The sequence below is a fragment of the Tamandua tetradactyla genome, chromosome 22 (assembly GCF_023851605.1).
Source record: "Tamandua tetradactyla isolate mTamTet1 chromosome 22, mTamTet1.pri, whole genome shotgun sequence".
NCBI classification, from domain to species: Eukaryota; Metazoa; Chordata; class Mammalia; order Pilosa; family Myrmecophagidae; genus Tamandua; species Tamandua tetradactyla.
Window position 1 is genome coordinate 30,883,343 of NC_135348.1, and position 21,221 is coordinate 30,904,563.

Genomic DNA, 21,221 nt, shown 5'->3' on the forward strand with positions numbered 1-21,221 from the left:
ATGTCTCTGTTCTCCACATGTCCACATATATGTCAGCTCTGCTGTGAAGTTTCTGTTGGCTCTGAGGCTTCTGTCATTTCTGTGGGCTGTTTGCTTTGAACTCTCTCCAAAATGTTTTCTCCTTTAAAGGACATCAATAAACTAATCAAGACCCAGCAAGAGTGGGTGGAGTAGTATCTCCATCTAATCAAAAGATTCCAGCCTACAGTATTGAATCAGGATTAAAGGAAATGGTTGTTCCTACAAGATTGGATCAGGATTAAAACATCGCTTTTCTAGGGTACATAATACTTTCAAACTGGCACAAATGTGATTGTACCATTTTATATTTCCACCAGAAATGATGAGTTTTCTTATTTCTCACATCCTTTCCAACACTTGTAATTTTATGTATTTCTTTTTAATAGAGGATGCATCTGAAAATGCTATCTCATTGTGGTTTTGGCTTGCATTTCCCTAATAGCTAATGATATTGAGCATCTTTTCCTGTGGTTTTTGGCCATTTGCATATCTGCTTTGGAGAAACGCCTATTCTAGTCTTTTGCCCATTTTTCAATTTGGTTGTTTACCTTTTTTGCTGTTGAGTTGTAAGATTTCAGTGATGGTTAGATTCTGGCATCAACTTGGCCAAATGATGATGCAGTTGTCTGATCAGGCAAGCACTGGCCTGACCGTTGCTGCAAGGATATTCCATGGCTGATTGATAAACCAGGTGGCTGTTTAAGTCATCATTCAGTTGATTGCAGCTGTGGCTGATTAAATTTGTGATCAATTAAGACATGTCTCCCACAAGGAGACAATCCAATCGGTTGAAGGCTTTTAAGGAAGAAGAGAGACTTTTTCACAAGCTTATTTCACCTGAAAGCAAATTTTGGGCTTTGAGGTGGCAAAAAGGGTCATGTCGGAGGGGAATTTCCCATGTCAGTGTTTCTTGGCTGAAACTTGGCCCAGGGACACACAAAGTAAGTGCTATCCACCTCAAAACTGTACCGTGGAGGGAATGTGGGAGGAATCAGGAATGATGCCATGAGCTTATTCCATAACTCCCCAAAGCTTTGCCTACTGGATTTGCACTGCCCAAAATGCAGCACCTCATCTGCCTACTAAAGCTCTGTGGATGCTACAGTCTTTGAGTCTCTAGTGCCTCCTTTGTCTGTAGCAGTGAAACAGTGGATGCTTGCTCAGCCAGGCTCCCAGTGAACAAAAGTAGCTAATCAAAGTGGTGAACAGTGATCAGGCTGAATTCCCTCACCCCAGATCTTGGAGAAGCTGGCTTTTATTCCCTGTCTGACACCAACAAGCCAAACCAATATTCTCTTGGACTCCAGAGTTTTGAAATAGTTTATTGAGATAGTTTCTGCATGTTTAATAGTTGTCCTAGTAGAGGGACTGATTCCTGGAACCTCCTACTTCATCAAACGTCTTACCCCAGAGATAGATTCTTTTATTTTAAATGTAATTTTATTGAGACATATTCACATACACCATGGACTCCATCCAAAATATACAATCAATGGTTCACAGTAACATTACATATTTGTGTGTTCATCACCATGATCATTTGTAGAACCTTTGAATTATCCCAGAAAAAAAAAAGTAAAAAGATTAAAGGAGACCCAAAGTACTCCATACCCCTTACCTTTACCTCTTATTGAGAACTAATATCGTACTCCACCCAATTTTAAGACTTACAATAGAGGAAGGTTAAATAAGACAGTGTAGTATTGTCAGAGATAGATAGATAGTTTAATGGAACAGAACAAAACATTCAGAAGTAGATCCATACAAACATGGGCAACTGGCTTTTTTCTTTTTGCTAAATAGTTACACAATCATTATCAGAGATCAGGGCTACTGGATTACAGTTCAACAACTTCAGGCATTTCCTTCTGGATATTATAAAACATTAGACACAAAAAAGAAATATCTATATATTGAGTTAGTACACACAGTCATTTGTTAAGTCCTAGCTTCTCAGTTTCACTTCCTCCCTCTCATTTGATTAATCTCTCAATCTTCAGGGACATCTTGACAATGACCATTATAACTCATTTGTGCTGGAAAAGGATGTAGACCTTATGGGGTAGAAAAATGAAACTGGTTGAAGTTCTTGGAGAGAATGGTACCTCTGAGTTTCTGGGCTTATCTGGTATAGGATTAATTTGGAAGACTTATGTTTCTGAAAAATAAACTTACTAAGAGAAACTTTTATATAGACTTAGAGCACAGGGAACTCACTAGGGTTTTCAAGAATACTGTTGGTCGGGGCTTAGCATACTGTGGTAGTTTGCAATACCAGCGATAGTTTCTTAACTTCAAAATTGTACACTGCTTTTCTTCATAGTTACTGCCTTTTCAAGTACCTATTTGGAAAAGAAAATGATAAATTGAATCTGATTTCAGCAATAATTTTTAAAATGCATTTGAATTTTTATATACAGTTGAAAAATATAGGTGATCCAAGGAAATAGTAATTTAATTTACAAGTGGAGGGTAAATGTATAGTTATGAATTTGTGGACCTTTACAATAACTTATTCTCCTCTCCTATGTTTTTAAGCTTCTGTCTTAATGAAAGTTGCTCACTTTCTTGAACTACCAGCCCAATCTACCATTCTCTTTCTCTCTGTCTCTCTCTTTCTGTCTCTCTCTCTCACACACACACCACACTCAAACACAAATGCATGCATGCACACATAATCTTTTCTTGGCCATTCTAAATAGTATTTCAGATCTCACCTTCAGACCAGTTTCTGTAGGAATTCTTTTCTCCACAACTGGACTTTGCACTTTCCCTATGCAATGTCAGGTCAAAGTGTTTATATCTGTTTCAAGTGAAAAAAAAAAGTGAACAGCTTGATTCTATTATGTTATTTACCCACAATTGGAGTAAGTGCACATAATATGTATTAAATGAAATAATAAGTGAATATACTCTTCTCAGAGATGTCACTCCAATAGTTTCATACACATTGTGTCACATTAGTAAGTACACCTCCATCGTGAAATTGATAAAAGTGAACTTCCCTTTTCTCATTTGGAAATCCAAATCACTGTGCTATATATAAAAATAATTTTGGGCATCTGCCATCTTTTTTATTTATATATGCCCACTATTTTCTTCAAAATATTGATTCCTTTTTTGCAATAGGTTATTTTTCTTAGTGAAAAATGACAACAGAGCTGCTTTCTTATACATCTTTCCATCGATTGTAAGATTGTGATGAAAATGTTTTTTGCAATTCATGCTTGCAGATGTGTTATATGGATATGGAAGTGAATTAAATGTTTTCCTAAGCACCTACTTTAACCCATCGAGCAGATCCACAATCCAGAGCTTTGCACTTAGAGTTCATTATTATATATTATATTTATTTTGTGTCAAAAGGAGTATGTATTTACCTTTTTTATTCTGCTGTCCAAACATATTTAATTATCAGAACTCTAATGTAGAGAAGTCAGAGAAATCTGACAAAATAACAAATTATTATTCATTCTTTTCTGTTTATTTCTTTTATTTGGTTTTAATTTTTGCATTTCACTGACTGGAATACTGAAGTGATCTGTTAATTTTCTTAACCTTCATTAGTATTTTTGTGAAAGGAAAACTGAAATCCAAACACTTCCACAAAGTTTATAATCTAAGTCTAATTTTCCTTAAACATTATGATACCTGCTCTAGTATATCACCAAAGTATCTATTTTTTTTAATCCATTGCTTTATTGTTGCTCAAACAGTAACGATCATGTTAGGTAAGTAATGATATTTCACATGTGAAAAATGATAATTTCCTAGTTAAAAACTATGCAAAATCTGTATTTGTTTACTTATTATAGAGTATTTATTTAATATGTTAGCATGCTTCAAGACAAATTCAAAGTTTGCTTACATTAAGGCCCAAATCATGATACTGAGCACATTACTAAATAATTAAAATTAAATAGGTCTTTAGAGAAAATAAAATATGTTATTAAATTTCTCTCTTTGCTCAGATTGAACTCTTCAAAGGTGATAATCAAGTTAAGAAAAGACGCTTAAACTTGCCACATTTATTATAACTTCTTTCTAATATATTGAGAGATTTAGGAAACTAATTGTCCTCAATTTTGATTCATTAACTTAGTACATTCCTCATTCTATGAGCATAATGAATCCGAAAAGCATTAGTTTGGAAGATGTTATCCTGGTGGCAAAATAGGTCAACAAATATTATTTCGGTAATGCAAGGTCCAACTATTTCCAATAAGCCACAAAGTTGTATCAAATATTCAAGATGCAGCCTATATTAATTTGTATATTAAGTGTAGGCTTATATTTGTACAACTTTATAGCAATAGTTTGAAAAATGTTTAGAAAATTTCCATATAAAAGGTAAACTTAATAATCATCACCAAAAATGTTCTCAAAAGACAGAGCTGAGGTGTGTCCATACACATACACACTTACACAAACACAAATGCTTCAAAAGTGATTGAAATCTCACTTAAATTTTAACTCATTAAAATTACAAAATTTTACATGTCAAATAATTTGCTCCAGTTCTGGTTAATTGTGTTTAAAAAATACTATTGAATGTACCATTATAAGCAACCCCAAATATATACTTTTTAACATAAGAGATTTTATGCATTCTGATATGTGTTTTCAAAAGAAGATTCAGTTTTTTAAAAAATATTCAAATATTCCATTTTGGCTTTATTATCATATACTAAATTCTAAAATTATTATAATTCCGGGGACATTTTCTTTCCCTTGTATTTGACCTAACCTGGCTAGCTGGTCTGCAAGTAAATGAAATTAATGGCAGAAATGACATATGATCACTCAGAAATGATGTAGATAAGTATTTGTCATGGGAAGGACTGATTGACTAAATGCAGCCCTTACTGAACTAGGGGTTCAGTAAGATTCAGATTGAAATTTCTAGTGGTCACATCAAGAACTCCTCAGTTTTAATAAACTCTATGCTGAAAATATTGTAATAACTCTTTGAATACTTCTAGCCTGATACTTCTTGCATCTTTATCTACCAGCTTAACTCAAATTTTCAGGTTCAATAAGAGTAGACATTGCAATTAAGCTGATTTTTCTTTTCCTATTCGTACTTTTTTTGTAGATATTTCCTTATCCTTTTTTACGCAATAGACAAACAAATTAACGGGGAGATTTGTATTATCATAAATTTTATAACTTTTAATTTTAGCTGAGAAATTAAATGAGGTCTTTAAATCCATTTGGGTGATACACAATTGTGTTTTTAAAGGTACTTTGAAATAAGCAAATTTATTGAATATATCATCCACTAAGGAAGAAAATATTGTTTTATTTTCTTCTATTAAACTTCTAAAAACTGTTAAATTTATTATCAACAATTATAATATGAATATTTAAATAATATAGAAAATGTGATGGATTATAAAATACAAAACCACGTATTTAACCAATTTTCACATAAAACTTTTTGACAAATTTTCTTCAGACTTTTTTTTTTTTTTTTTTTTTAAGAGGGAGGAAGGGAAGGAAAGACAGAGAGAAGGAAGGAAGGAAGGAAGAAAGGGAAACATCTTTAAACATTTTCTTGTTTTATTGTATTTTGTTTGTTTGTTTGTTTTTTACATGGGCTGGGGCCGGGAATCGAACCGAGGTCCTCCGGCATGGCAGGCAAGCACTTTGCCCGCTGAGCCACCGCGGCCCGCCCAATTTTCTTCAGACTTTTTTGTTAATAACTAAAATTTTACAAATCAAAATAAATCCCCTGTTTGTTTTTCCCCAATTTAATTATCCTTTCCTCCTTCCTCAGAGTACTCTTAATTATGAATTTGGTAGGTCTTTTTTTCCTAATTCTGATACATTTATATGCATAATTATAATAAAATATTGTTTTCCATGTTTTTGAACATTTATAAATCATCTCAAGCTGGTTATATGCTTGGGCTGTTTGCCCCTCTGCAACTTTTACAATTTGATTTCTGAGATTTGATTTCTTTCTGTGGATAAATATATATGCATAGTTTTAGTTCATTCATTTTAATTGCAGTATAGTATTGAATTTTTTGAATATATCACCATTTTGGCTCTCAACAATGCTGCAATAAACGTTCTTGAACATGACACCTAATGGACTTATGAGAGAAATTTATCAGCTGTAGGGAAAGAGAAAATTAAAAATTTATAGATAGAGCCAAATTGCTCTATAAAATAGTTTTACTAGTTATTTTCTCACTAGGGTACAAGAAAGTAGGCAATTTTCTTAGTATATAATGATACATTTTGTTGGTTTAATTTATATTTTCCTGATTACTAATGCAGTTGAAGATCTTTTATAATACTTGTTGGTCATTGGTGTTTCTCTTTGTGAGTGGCCCAGTTTTCCTATGAAGTCCCTTTTCTCCATTCTTGCTTGATAAGTTTTCTGTTTTGTTTTGTTTTATGTCACATTTCAATACTAATGTTTTGTTAGCTATGTGAACTACAAATATCTTCTTGCAGTCTATGACTTGTCTTCTCATTTTATGACACCTTCTAAAATAGATCTTTATTTTAGAAAAGTTTTAGATTTATAGAAAACTTGAAAAGATATTATGAAGAATTATAATATACTCCCTTCCCAGTTTGCCATATCATTAACATCTAACTTAAGTATTTGTTATTGATACAAAGCAATATCGATACATTATTGCTAACTAAGGTTCATCGTTAATTTAGTTTACTTTAGTATTGAGTTAAGGTCCTTTTCCTGTCCCAAGTTCCCATCTAGGATACCACACTACATTTGGTTTTCATGTCTCCCCAGTTTCCTCATGTATGGGGCACTCTCACTTAGTCTCATGACATGATGACTGTAACATTTTTAAGATGTATTAGTCAGATATTTTGTATGATTCTCCACTACTGGAATCTGTCTCATATTTTTTTCTCATGATATGAATTATTGGGGTTACCCAATGGCACATATATAAAGTGCCATTTTCATCACTTCATATCTAGTGATGATATATGCTATCAATATGATTTTGGACTGTCAATGTTGATATTGAGCACAGAGCTGAGATAGTCTCTGTCGGGTTCCTCCACTGTGGGGTTGCACTTTGTCCCCTTTTCAGTAATGTACTCCTTGGAAGAAAGTCACGAAGCACAGCACATGTTACATAGTGGGGATAATACTGCTTTTAGTCATAACTCCCGCATTGATCCAAGGCATCTTCCAGACTTCATGTGTGTGCAAATACCTTCAATATTATCTAACTGATGAATGGAGGAAGGAGGATTTATTCAGAAAACAAAAGCCAAGTGAAGAAGTACAATTTAAAACATATCTAGCACCATGATAGAGGTTATAAAAATATAAAAATATATAGTTGAAACCTATCATTAGCAGTTTATAATCTATTTAGTGAAAAAACTGGGGAAGCATATAAAAAAAATTCAGAATATGTAGTTTGAAAAAACAGTTTTTTTTTTCTGATGGGTAAATTGACATAGAGTGGGAAAAATCTTTAAAATGGTTCCACAACTTATCTTTTCTCAAGAGAATCAATAGTGATTCTTTTACTAAAAGTCATGGAGAAAGAGAGAAAGCTAAGAACATGACATTTAGGAGTACAATCGAGTTCAGTTTGAAAATGAATAAAAGTACTTGGATTGGACAAGAGAAGTGGGACAGGCATTTCCACCAAGGCAAAGTACCAGAACAAGGACTCAGAGGTATGTCGAGGGGACAACAAGGAGAATAGTAACTAATGAGACCAGGTTTTTAGGTTTGAATAATGCGGCTATTAAAGTGAAAGCAAAACAATAATGTGAACCTCTGCTTAAAATCATGGTAATTCCCCTCTCCTGTAGGATAAAAGGGGAAAATCCTTTAGTGTCACCTACAGCCTCTTATTCTGTTTTCAGATTCCTCTTGCACAATTTTTCCACCTGTCAGCTACCTACCAGCCACCTGAGCCTTTGAATTTCTTTGAGCACCTCATTTCTGAGGTAACTGGCTATCACATCAACCATAGCCCAGTTTCTCTAAATGTCACCACTTTGAGGGAGCCTTCCTGGACAGCCTCTCCCTATCTTGTTGTCTATGCAATTTCCCTAAGTTAATTGCCAAATTTATAAATATACATACTCTGTCTCATGCATCTCTATTAACAATTTCCCCCTAATGTATTTGTAGTCTTTTTCCTATGTGCCTTTATCTCTGGACTTGTGAGCTCCTTGAGAACAAGGTTTCTGCCTTATTCATTTTTGTGTTCACTGAATCCAGGGAATTTGCTCAGTGATTATTTATAACTGGAGGATATGACGGTATAAGAATATCCATGGCTTATGTGTAAGGTACACTTGACAGCGAATCACCTGAGGACAGTGCTTTGTACATAGGTCACTGTACCTTCTAGTATATAAATGCCACTTATAGATTATTGGTAAAGGAATCAAGGAATGAACCAAAAACAATTATCTATAAATTAGCCAACTGCAATGTCTGAGAATGATGTCCAACAGAACTGGAAAATGCCTAAGTGACACAATCAGGTACCCATTGTGGAAGCCTGGTTTGGGAGTTTATGGAAGTCATCTTTAGTACAAAGTGGAGAAGGAACAACCAACCAACACACAAGTGCTGTGACACGGTAACAATCAAGTTACTCTTGTACCCTGAAAGATGTCTGAATTTCTTCATGAGACCTGACGTGGTTTCTTGTCTTATTTTTCTTTTTCATTTGGCAGTATGTAGTTAAAATAGAATTTTATCATCTTTTTAAACAAAGTGCCTGTTCTTTCACCTTCACCTTGAAAGAACCTAGGTATATTAATAAATACATAAATTAAATAAATGTAGAGGAAAAAAATCCTTATTTTCTGAGGACAGAAAGAAACTAGGTATAAAATTCTTAATAATCAAGAGAAGGCTATTTGTGTTGTACAGTCTTGCCCATAACAGTTGTTAAGAGGATTTCCTTGCCATTTCAATAATTTTTAAAACTATAAAGTAATAGTATAGAATAGTATCCATTAATTTCCTTTTTCCTTTGACAAAGAAACTGGATATTATATATTAAGTCTAAAATATTTGCACATGTCCTGTTTAAGGGTTTGATCATTTCAGATCAAAGCCAAGAGTAAGCTTGAAACTCTAAAAGGAATGCAATTATTTTTCACAGCTGTTTGCTATTTCACCCTTGCAAGAACAATAATAATTGAGTAAAAATATTTTTAAAGTTAGGAAAGAGTGAAGTTTGATTGAAGGCATATGTTGGTAAGGCTAAGTTACTTGTTTACCACTCAAATTAATCCCTGCCTTGTATCACAGATGGAACCTATGGATTGTTAAGAATTTCTATATCATGATTGCATTTGCTTGTTTTAATCAAGGTCCTTAGGGAAAGGAAAGAATTCTTTGAGCAGAACTACCAGTAACACTTTTGTTAAATGACACATTTTAATCAAATGTCTAAGATGCATGCATTCAGATAGCCAACTAAATATTGTAGGGCTAGATCTGCTTTGTTTTCTTAGTAAAGGCTACTACTTATTCTCTAGTTACAAGTATCAAGGAAGTCAGGTTTCAGGTGTTGTTACTGATGTTCTCTGTTTGCTTTGCCCTCTTTTGCTCTATTTTCTGTTGCCTTTGCTGCAGGATTTTATCTTAATTTTTGTTTTCATTCTCTTGGTATTGAATGAAAGGATATCCTTACTACTCTACATTTCTTACTGAGAAAATAGTGGCAACTTTATCCTTTATTTCAGAAGCAATCAAACATACAAAACAAACAAACAAAAACTCAAATGCTTGCTGCTTCTTGTTTCTACTGGAATTTTTTACTCTCACTTTGTGTGTTTTTGTCATTGATGTTTTGCATTTGCAGAGGCCAAATTGTGAAACTTTTGAAGTTCCTCACTTTACGAAGACAGCTCTGATTGCTGCTATATTGACTAATTCAAAGTGGGAAAAGAGTTTTAGTGGAACTCCGAATTTTATAAAGTAAAAAGTGAGTTCCCTCAGTAAGATTAAGTCCCAATTTTCAATCTCCCTTTATCTAAGCTATTTATTTTGAATCTCCTACCTGGTCTGGAAATAACTTTTTGGATTAAGCCACCTGACTTGGTTCCTACGACATAAAATTTGGTCCAGGAGTCAAAAATGAGTTCCTCTTCCAAGGAAACAATGGCCAAGCTACGAAATTGAAATAAAAGTTTCCTGCTTTTTAGGTGTTCTGGATCCAGCTCAGTAAAGGTTCAGAATTATAGTCACAAAAATAACTGTAAGTGTGAACACCAAATCTACCTAATAGCTTGAAATGTTGATGAGATCACTATTCACAAATTTCTTATCTATGATTTTTTAACATGGTATGCAACAGATTGGGTGTAAACTGCCTTAATGGCAGAAGAGTCATTATATTTCTCTCATATTCTGTTTTATGAACTTTACCAAGTACTCATTATTCACACCTGAGTTCTTAAAGCAGTCACAAACAGGAAACTTATAGTCCTAGTGTCTTCCTCTACTCTTTCATTCTTATAATAAAATGCTTATCGGATTATTTGCATACCCTCATCATGGCTGAGATGTAGAGGTCATTCTATCTGTAAATGGGCAGATGTGTTGGAAAAGATCTTCTTGGACCAATCCGAGAGATCTGAGTATTTGCGGGTTCTGTAATTTCTCAATCCTGGAGAGGCCTTTAATTTGCAGCTTAGGCCTCAATGGTTTCAAGAGACACCCCTATAATATCCCAACTTCATGACTTGACATGGAAGAAGGTATTCTTTAAATCCTCACTGCTTTACATGAAAGATGGAAAACAGATTCAGATTAGTCAATCCTTGCCTGGGTCCACAAATTCATCATTCCTTTACAGAAATCCCCCCTTTTTTCCGTATGTATCCAAACACAGATAACCTGAAATATTCATTCTCATTCTCATACACGTTCACAAAGCCTGGGTCATTCCTAGGCATAATTCTGTCATTGTTATTTAGTATTTGATGAATGCAGCCCTATATATGCTCTTGCTTAAAATACCTGATAAAGTATAAAATAACAGAATAAGTGAAACAAAGCAAGTCTAGCTGATAATATCCTCCTAAAATCATAGTATCTTGTTGCAATCCATAGTATCTCATTGCAATTCCTAGAAAAATATGTACATTCCTCCCTTCCATTATTGGACATGCTTTGAATTGATAAACCTAGGCCAACTTTCTCCACTCAGTGCTGTTTATAAATAAAATACATAATACGTTGCCTGCCACCCACTCAGAGAACCTCAGTTAAGTTTCTATCTTTTGAACTCTTTAATTAATCTAGGAGGAAACTCATTCTTGTTATAGTTTTCTGACATTAGCAGACTTGCTATGATTCTATATCCTGCTTCTTTTGGCAGGATTCTTTGATGAGCACATGGCCTAAAATGTGCTTATGGCTCATACCTTTCCTACTCAAGAGCTACATGAGCATCCATGAGCAGATCTAGAGTGTGGCAAGTAGGATAATTCACAGGTAACACAATGTTAGATCGAATCTTTCCTGTCTCAATTTCAGCATTGCAATAGCAGACATCAAAACTGAAAATGAGGTAGATCTTTTCATGAAGCTTTAAAAGGAAATTGTTTAAGAACCTATAGCTTGTTCAAGGGTATAAAAGAGGGGTGAGTAAATTAGAGAAGAGATTTATTTGTAGGGAACGATTGCCAAATTCTCAATACATCTGACTTGGGTGGAGTGATTGGATGGTATTATCTTCTCACCTCAGCATAATGAGGAATAGCTGCTGGAACTACTTGGAAAGTTTTGAATGTTCTCACAGCAAGCGGGAGGATGAAAAATTTGTGACTGACAAAAGAAAGAGAGCTGAAGCAGATTATGACCTGGGAGCTGAATCAAATTGGGAAGTTTATAAGACTTATTTTGGGACAGAGCCATGGAGGGTTATTGCATCCAAAGATGGCTGTATTGGGTTGCACTGAATAGGTTGTGTGTGTGTGTGTGTTTTTTTTTCCCATAGGACAGATTTGAACCCAAAAGGAATGAACTGTGAAGTATTTGAGGTCATCTTGAATCCATTTCCTAGAGGTCCAGATGGACAAGTGGTCCTCATTGTAAAGAGTTTGGATATAAATTACAATACATACAGGAGCTAAATAACGAGTTATGAATGACCACCCAGGATGGAGATGTAAACTTCCAGGACTAGAGATATTAGGAGAGAAGTGCCCAGCAGGTATCAGACAGGAGAGAAAGTGTAACCTTAAACATCTGACAGATATAGAGATGATCAAGCCACACAGCTAATTAAGAACTTTCCAAACATTTTTGTGCTTCCTCCTTTTTCTGACTTGGAGTTGAGTCAGAAAAATACAAACCAAGTAAAGTAGTGAAGAAAAAATGAGACAGTAGAAAATAGAAGGATTATTTCCTTCTTCTAACTGGTAGTAAGTCTAACCAGGGGTAGCGTGGTGATTTGAAACTGCCCTGCTATTTTAATCCATTCCTGTGGGTGCAGACCTATTGTGGGTGTGGCCTTTGATTAGATTGTTTTCAATTGCGGTGTAACCCACTCAACTCAAGGTGGGCCTTGGTCCTTTACTGGAGCTCTTTATGAGAGGATAAATGGCAGAAACATAGAGCGAGCCATTGAAACCAGAACTCAGAAGAGAAGAACCAAAAGGTGTCACCATGTGCCTTTCTATGTGACAGAGGAATTCCAGGTCCCAGAAACCTTCCCTCGGAGAAAGTATCTTACTCTTGATGCCTTAATTCAGACATTTTTATGGACTTAGAACTGTAAATTTGTAAACTAATAAATCCAATTTGTAAAAGCCAACCCATTTCTGGTATATTGCATTATGACAGCTAAAGCAAACTGAAACAGGAAGAGGAAAGATTTTTCCCTAATCAGGTTCTGAGGTCTGAGTTTTTAATGTAATTGTCTGTTTTAAATGCAAAAATTATAGTCTTTTAAATTTAAAATAACTATATGAGTCTTCTGATTGACCAAGATAGTGGTATAAGATGTTCCAGGGTGCTATTCACCCACGGAAGCTTTATAAGCATTTAGGAAAAACAAACAAACAAAAAAGAGCCAACTTCCTCATAACTCTGGAAAACAGTTAAAGGGTTCCAAGAGCTGGGCAAGTGCCCAATAAAGAAAACACAGTAGGAGATGCTCATGGTACTTTTGCTGACCACTTCTCCATTTTTTTCCACAGTGTGGTGTGGAGCCAATCTGCACTACTATTGTGGGTCCTTAATTCTGTTCTGAAGGGCACAGAGTAGCCCCTATGTGCATACTGGGGTGCTTATGTGTCATTGCCAATGTATTATGTTATAGCTTGAAAGAACGAATCAGGAAACCCGCTCCAGAGTCACTCTGCAAGAATTGCCCTGCAGGCCAAAGAAGTTTGCAGGCAGCTAATGCAGTGTTAGAAATAACTAAGTTGAAACAGCCTGGGACAAAAGATCCAACTTAAATCATGCAACAGAGCACCTAGAAAAGGGAGAAATTTTATTCCATAGGAAGTAGAGGGGACATTCAAATTTATTTAATAGAGGAATTTCCTAAGGCCAGGAGTAAGCACAAGCCAAGGACAAGACTGAGGCTCAGAAAACTCTCTTAGGGGATCTTTCAGTTCACATGCTCAGCTCAGGATAATCTCCTTGGGAGGAGGGCTAAAGTCTAAAAGAGAGTACCAGCCAATGCAGACTCAATTTTCAAAGACTATGAAAGGTGTTTTTTTTTTTTTTAAGTATTTTTGTTTGTTTAGTTTTGTTAATTCCTAGCACTCAAGAAAATGTTTGACATTTCACTAGCTGAATAAAACTTAATAAACAGATAGTTTGGAGACTAAATGCCAGAGTTAATGCTTTAAGATTTTAATATCTACAGTGTGCAGGAAAAGATTTTAATACATTCAAAAGAGCAGGAAATGATGGCCCCTCAAAAGAAACAAGATAAAATCCAGAAAGAATGAAAACCAAACTTTGGACACACTGGAGAAAGGTTTTTCAAAAGTGATCTTCACCAGGCTCAAGAAAAACACAAAGAAAAGATCAAGGGATATCAGAAAAACAATCAAGAAATTTTAAAAAGGAACCAAACAGAAATACTGGAGTTGAAGACCATAATAACTGAAATGAAGGATTCCCTAAAGGGTTTCAACAATGTATTGTAGCTGGTAGAAGAAAGAATCTGTAAACTCATGATAAGACAATTGAAATTGTTCATGCTGAGGAGCATAAAGAAAAAAAATAATTTTAAAAAATGTGAAAAGAGTCTAAGAAACATAAAGAACACAATATATTCTTCCAATATATATCCTAAATGACTCCCAAAAGAATTTTAAAAATGAGAGAAAGAATACTCAAATAATAAACAGAAAAACTCCAAATTTAATGAAAGAAATACCTATATATATTCAAGAAGCCCAGTATGTGCCACATATAATAAACTCAAAGAGAACCACACCCATAAACATAGTAGTTAAACTCTTGGAGCCCCCAAAATTCTGAAAGCTACAAGATAAAAGCAATGTAGTATATACAATAAGATTAAGATTAAATTTCTCATCAGAACCCATGGGAACAACAAGCCAGTGGGACGAGGTATCTAAAGTGCTGAGTGAAAACAATTGACAAACAAGCATTTCATATCCAGCAAGGCTGTATTTCAAACATGAGTGAGAGATTAAGATATTCTCAGGTAAGCAAAAGCTGAGAGAATTCATCAGCCATAGACCTGTCTTAGAAGCTGCCAAAGGGAGTTCTTCAGACTGAAAGGAAAGGACTACAGAAAGTGGATTAAAGTGGCATAAAGAAATAAAGACCTGTGTTAAAGAGTGCTACCCCTATATGCTATTATTCAGAGGTTTAAGAAATGAGGAAGCAGAACCTCAGATCCCATCCCACTCACTTAACTTTCAATGGCCTCATTTAAAGAGTCCTCTATAGCTGAGTCCAGAGCCAGGGCAAATGCATGAATGTGTGCAGGTAGCAGAGTCTGTTGAATAATACTTTCCATCCATCCCAAAAGAAACGGAGAGAGTTGACCCGGAATCACTGCTTATTTCTTCTGAGGAAACTATGGGACCTTCTGTTGTTGTGGCACCATATCTTCCCGTTGTTGTGTACTGCCAATGCTGTTATCACCAACTCATCTGTGGGAGAGACATCGTGAGGTAGGGCTGAGGCTCATTTTCAGTACTGCTGGTTGGCTATTCCCACCTATTTCTATCCCGCGTAAAGTGTGCCAACCGTGAAAACATTTCACAATGACTTGCTATAACCCCCAGCTTCTAAGAAAATAAAATGTAGAGTAGAATTAACACCTTCATGGGGAAATATGGTTCATATTTAAGATGGTTTCAATGAATACTTAATCCATGTTCTTAAAATGCACTAGGTTAATCATTAGGGAGTATGAAAGTTTTAATAGGTTTGACTATAACATGAGTCCTTATGAAATGAGGGGTCAGGGATATCATATTAAAAGAATTTGACCACGGTAAATCAGGTTCATGCAGGTGGGGCAAGATGGCAGCTTAAGGAGGTGTAGAATTTAGATAGTCTACTAAAACAGCTGATAAATAGCAGGGACTCTCTGGAACAACTGTTTGGGGGACATCCATAACTGGAAACACATCGTACACCAATCTGGAACAGATGGTAGGACCAAAATCACAGTGTAGAATTATGACTAAAGTCCCAAACTGTGGAAACTTTAGGGGTAGAGGCAGCAGCACCCCTACCCCATTGGCATGGCAGGCTATGTTGGAGACATTTCCTTATGGGAAAAAGAAGCAGTCTTTACTAGAAGCGATGGAAGGTTGTTCAGAGAAATTCAGATTTGGTATTAATTAAAAAATACAGACTGCTGCTGAGCCTAGATAAACCCAGAATGAGCTGTAAAAGAAGTCTGAAGTCTCTCCTAGCACAGAGGAAGCAGAGTTGATGAGGAAAAAAATGGGGGATTTTGAAGTCTGCAGAGCACAGAATGCTGGAAAAGGGCTGTACTTCAAGAAAATAAACATATAGAGCTAGTACCAACTCTGGCTCTTGACTGGCAAATCTTAGAGTCTGGAGACTGGCTCTGAAAAGGTATTGATTAGTTTTTTAAATTCGTTTTTGAAAATAGTTCTAGGTCGTACCTGCAGGGAAACTTGTTACTGATTACATCCTCCTCTTGAGACCTAGGACTATCTTATCTAGGAACATCAAATTGGGTTGATCATATCTGGGGAGACCTCCATCAAAAAACAATAGGCTACATATAGGCAAAGCAAGAATCAGAAAAAAGAGCTGAAAAATTCTGATGTGTTAAACAGAAGCTATGTTAGAGGTCTAGAATAAATTGAACTGACCATTCACTTGAACTGAATACCAAAGAACAGATAGAGAACAAAGCAAACTTTGCTGGTTTGAAACTATTATACATACCAGAAAAGCCATGTTTTAAACCTGATCCCACCTTGTGAGACCAGACCTATTGTTAGGGGTGGTAATCTTTGATTAGATTGTTTTGATGGAGATTGACCCACTCAATTGTGGGTGTGACCTTTAGATTAGATGGAGATGTGACTTTACCCATTCAAGGTGGGTCTTGATTAGTTTACTGGGGCCCTTTAAAAGAGGAAATATTTTGGAGAAACCTCAGATACAGATACTGGGAGTACATTTGCTTCAAAGCTGACAGAGATGTAAACGTTTGGAGATGCCTGGAGTACCGAGAGAGAGCAAACACCTAGATGTGGAGACTTGGAGATGCATAGCTCAGCAGACATTGCCAGGTGCCTTCTCATGTGATGTTAAGCAAACCTGAACCCAGAGCTGTGTCCAGGAAGAACTAAGTGAAGGTCTACATATATTTACAGAGGTGACCACTAGCATCAGAAACTGGAAGCAGTGGAATCAGGAGCAATGACCAGCAGACCAGCTACATGCCTTCCCAGACTGGCTTTCTTGAATTAAGGTATCTTTCTTTGGATGCCTTAGTTGGAACATTTTTATGGCTTTTGAACTGTAAAACTTGTAATTTAATAAATTCCCTTTAAAAATTCAAACAATTTCTGGTATGATGCATTTCCAGCATTTCCAGCAGTATTTAACAAACCAAAACAACAACCAATAAGACAAATCTAGGTAAAAGAATAAAAATAACCTCCAAAGGAATTAATGAAAGAGGAAGATTCCTAGACAACAGCAAAAAATTATGAGTCATATTAGGGAAAAATGAAGACATGGCCCAGTCAAAGGAACAAAGTAAAGTAGTTCTTCAAATGAGATATAGGAGTAGAGATAACTGATTAAAGACGTTCGAATAAGCATGTTAAATCAAAATAAGTAATCAAATCTGTGAACTGAGGGAAGTCAGCACTTATGGAAATGAAAGACAATAAAAGAGATGAAAAGCACATTCGAGACTTATGACGGGAGATGTGAAGAAGCAGGAGAAAGGATTAGTGAACTAGAAGACAAGACATCTGAAATCCCACACACAAAAGAACAAATAAGGAAAAAAAAAAAAGGAGAAATATGAGAAGTAATTCAGGGAATTGAGTGAACAGCATGTAACACATGAGTATACATATTATTGGTGTTCCAGAGGAGGACACAAGGGAAAAGGGGCAGAAAAGCAATGGAGGAAATAATCACCAAAAATTTCCCATCTCCTATAAAAGACATGAATTACAAATCCAAGAAGCACAACCTACCCCAAAGAGAATAGACCATAATAGACATACTCCAAGATAGTTACTACTCAGATTGTCAAATGTCAAAGACAAAGAGAATTCTGAAAACCACAAGAGAAATGATCCATCACATAAAAGTGAAGCTCAATAAGACTATGTATGTATTCCTCAGCAGAAACCATGGAAGGGAGAAGGCAGTGGTGTGATATAATTTAGATATTGGAAGAGAAAAATTGTGAAACAAGAATTTCATATCTGGCAAAACTGTCCTTCAAAGTTGAGGAGAATTTTAAAATATAACACACACACACACACACACACACACACACACACACACTGAGATTGCTTGTGAACAAGAGACTTGCTCCACAGGAAATACTAAAGGGATAACCACAGGCAGATAGGAAAAGATAGGAGAGAGAGGTTTGGAGAAGGGTATAGAAATGAAAAATAAAAGTAAGTATAAAAAAAGAAAAAAAAAACCTATAGCTCAGATGCAGCTTCATTCAGTGTTTTAACATGATTACTTTACAATTAGGTATTATTGTGCTGTCTATTTTTGAGTTTTTGTATCTAGTCCTGTTGCACAGTCTGTATCCCTTCAGCTCCAATTACCCATAGATATGACATATAAAATCCGAAAGACAAAATAGTAGAAGAAAGTACAACCTTTACGGTTTAACATTAAATGTTAATGGAATAAACTCGGCAATCAAAGGCCATGGACTTAAAGAATGCATTAAAAATCAGGGCACATCTGTATGCTGTCTACAAGATAATCACTTTAGAGCCAAGGGCAAAAATAAGATGAAAGTGAAAAGTTGGAAAAGGTATTTCATGAAAAAATCACTAATAAAGAGAGGGGTTAGCTTTGCAAATGCACAACAAGTTAGACTTCAAATGTAAAAAAAATATATATGCTTAAATTATTATCTTCAATGCCATAGAAGCTCTGCATCACTATTAGGGATCTCTAGATTAAGAACATGAATGTCCTAAATCTATAGGATAAAATGTCATTAATTCCAGAAATGACAAGACTGGTATTCTTTTTATTTATCATCTCTACTCAGTGCTGATATTCAACTGGTAAAATTGATAGCCGGTACCTCTGATGAATGGGCTGCATCATTTGTTAAATATTTTATGTGTACCTTTGCCTCTTCTAAACTCAAATAAAAAAGTTCCATATATACCAAAAATGGTAGTATATTGGCACCTGAACTCTGGAGAAGGAGCTTGTTAGACCACAAGCATTCTAATCAAAATCCAGAAACATTCTACTTTTTCATATATATTTACCATCTCATATTGAAATATTCAACTTATGGAATAAAATATTGAATTAAAATAAAATCTTATGTATTGGCCTTCATTTAAATAGGCTAAACACTGAAACTTATGTTATTATATTTACACCAAATTCTGACTGTGTTTCAGCTGAATGATCATTTTGAATCATCAAATGGTAGTGCTGCCTACTAGCTATCATTGTACGTGATTTTATAAAACTATTTGAATATTATATTGCATTTTATGTTTCATTTATAGAATGAATGGAAAATGGGAACGTGATAAGACTTTTACATTTCATAAACTTAATTCCTTTGAGGCAAAGATAAAAATTATTACTGTGCTTCATGCAATAAATCTTAAGATTCATTATAATGATTGTTCGTAAGCTGGTTGGAAAGAAATTTTTAAAAAATGTACATGCAAATATAATGGAAATATTTGGAGAATGCATTGTCTTAAAAGCAAGGTTTATTTGTGAAATTTATAATATTGTATTTCCTAAATTTTAAGACATGATTAAATGTAAGATGCATTAACAATTTAAAATATCTCATGAAGAATACACAAGTGCAACATCCAAGGAGAACAGCAATTTAAAATGTACATTGATTTTATAAATACTGAAAGGTGATACTGAGAACCATGCATTAAATTTTAATTTTTATACTGAAAAATGCTTCATCCAACTTTCTCATATTTGATCATGTTATGATTTGGGGAATGCATCACAAATAAAATTCATCATAGGAAGTATGCCCAATTTCTCTGTATTTAAAAGTTTACTTAAAAGCAAGCAATTCTTGCTTATGACAAAAAGCATCTCTGCTATAAACTAGCTTTTATATTTATTTTTCTGCTTAGAGATCATAGTGCCATAGTGGTTTGAAACCGTGTGTATGCCAGTAAACATGTTCTTAAACCTAATCCATTCCTCTTGGTATGGACACATTCTAAGACATTTTGATGATGCTACTTCACTTAAGGTATGGCCCATATCAATCAGAATGAGCCTTACTACTATTAATGGAATCTTTTACAGGTGGAATGAAATTCATACTGAGAGATAGAAAGCCTCAGGAAACAAGAAGCTGAACAATAAACAGAGCCTAAAAGAGAAGGCAGAAACCAGCAAATTCTATCTTGTGCCTTACCACATGACAAGGACCAAGTATTGCCAGCAGCCAGCCCCTGAATGTAAATCTTCAGGAAGAAAGCATTTTGATAATGCCTTCATTTGGATTTTTTTCCAGCTTTAAACCTTGTGCAAATAAAATTCTATTGTTTAACTCAATTCATGTCATGTTATTTGCTTGAGGAGCCTAAGAAAGTAAGACAGTAGTAAAAGCATGATTTCTTTATATTCTGACTGTAAACTCACATCTCTGGGTTTATCTTAAATGGGAACAAAGAACAATGAGTAAGGATTTTTTTTCTTTATTCTCTTCCTTCTTAAATCTCAGTGGATTATACGGGAGGTCTTACCCAAACAAAACCTGGGTTCTGATAGTAATTATTTAATATAATTTATAAATCAAATTAATATATGTATGTTCCTAAAACACTAACCTAGAGTAGCAGATATCCTGTGGGACAAGAGGAGGCATATTTATATTTTGACATTTGTAGTGTTCTTTTTCCCATTGGACATTTAGATAGAGTTGGTAAACTAAATAAGATCTTGCAAACAGAGAATTGAATCTTGAATTCAAAGTTGGGTTTGGAACAAATTTATAGTTTTGAGAGTTATCCATGTGCATGTGATATGGGGTGTTTGTGAATTATCAAGTTGCATATGTAGAAGAAGAATAAAAGAATATAACTAACCCCACTGGAACTTCAGTTGAAATGTGTTATATCTCTTTTCTCCTTTTCATACATAATTGCTTTCATTCTGATCCTTATCATCAAGTAAATGAACTGTCTAAAATAACCTTCTATTTTGTCTTCCTTCATCTTGTCAACTCTTCTTTAATTCATTTTCCATAGTAACTTTATATTCACATATTTTAAAAAAGATAACCTTTGATATCACTAATCCAAATAAATCTTTATTGTTTCCTCATTGCTCACAAGAGGAAGTCCAATTGTCCTGAAATGGTGGGCATTCAAGATGCATCGATGTTTGGCTGAAGCTTGAGTTGGCTGTGATTCTAAAATTTAAAATAAATTTCCCCTAAAAAATGAATTTCTCCATGGTCCTTTTATAATCATCTGTTTGCAATTTTCTGCAACTCTTTTCCATT

The 21,221-nt window shown here is 34.8% G+C and overlaps 1 long non-coding RNA gene across 4 annotated transcripts in view; it reads left to right on the forward strand.

Annotated features, from left to right (window-relative positions):
- LOC143666321 (uncharacterized) overlaps positions 1-21,221 on the forward strand; it is a 247,769-nt gene that overhangs the window by 134,408 nt on the left and 92,140 nt on the right. For 3 of the 4 annotated variants that reach the window (XR_013167523.1, XR_013167524.1, XR_013167526.1), the window contains one exon: positions 20,018-20,248. The exons of the other annotated variant lie outside the window; for it this stretch is intronic. This is a non-coding gene — a long non-coding RNA (uncharacterized LOC143666321). Of the gene's footprint in view, positions 1-20,017; positions 20,249-21,221 lie in introns of those variants that run through there. 4 annotated transcript variants of the gene reach the window in all.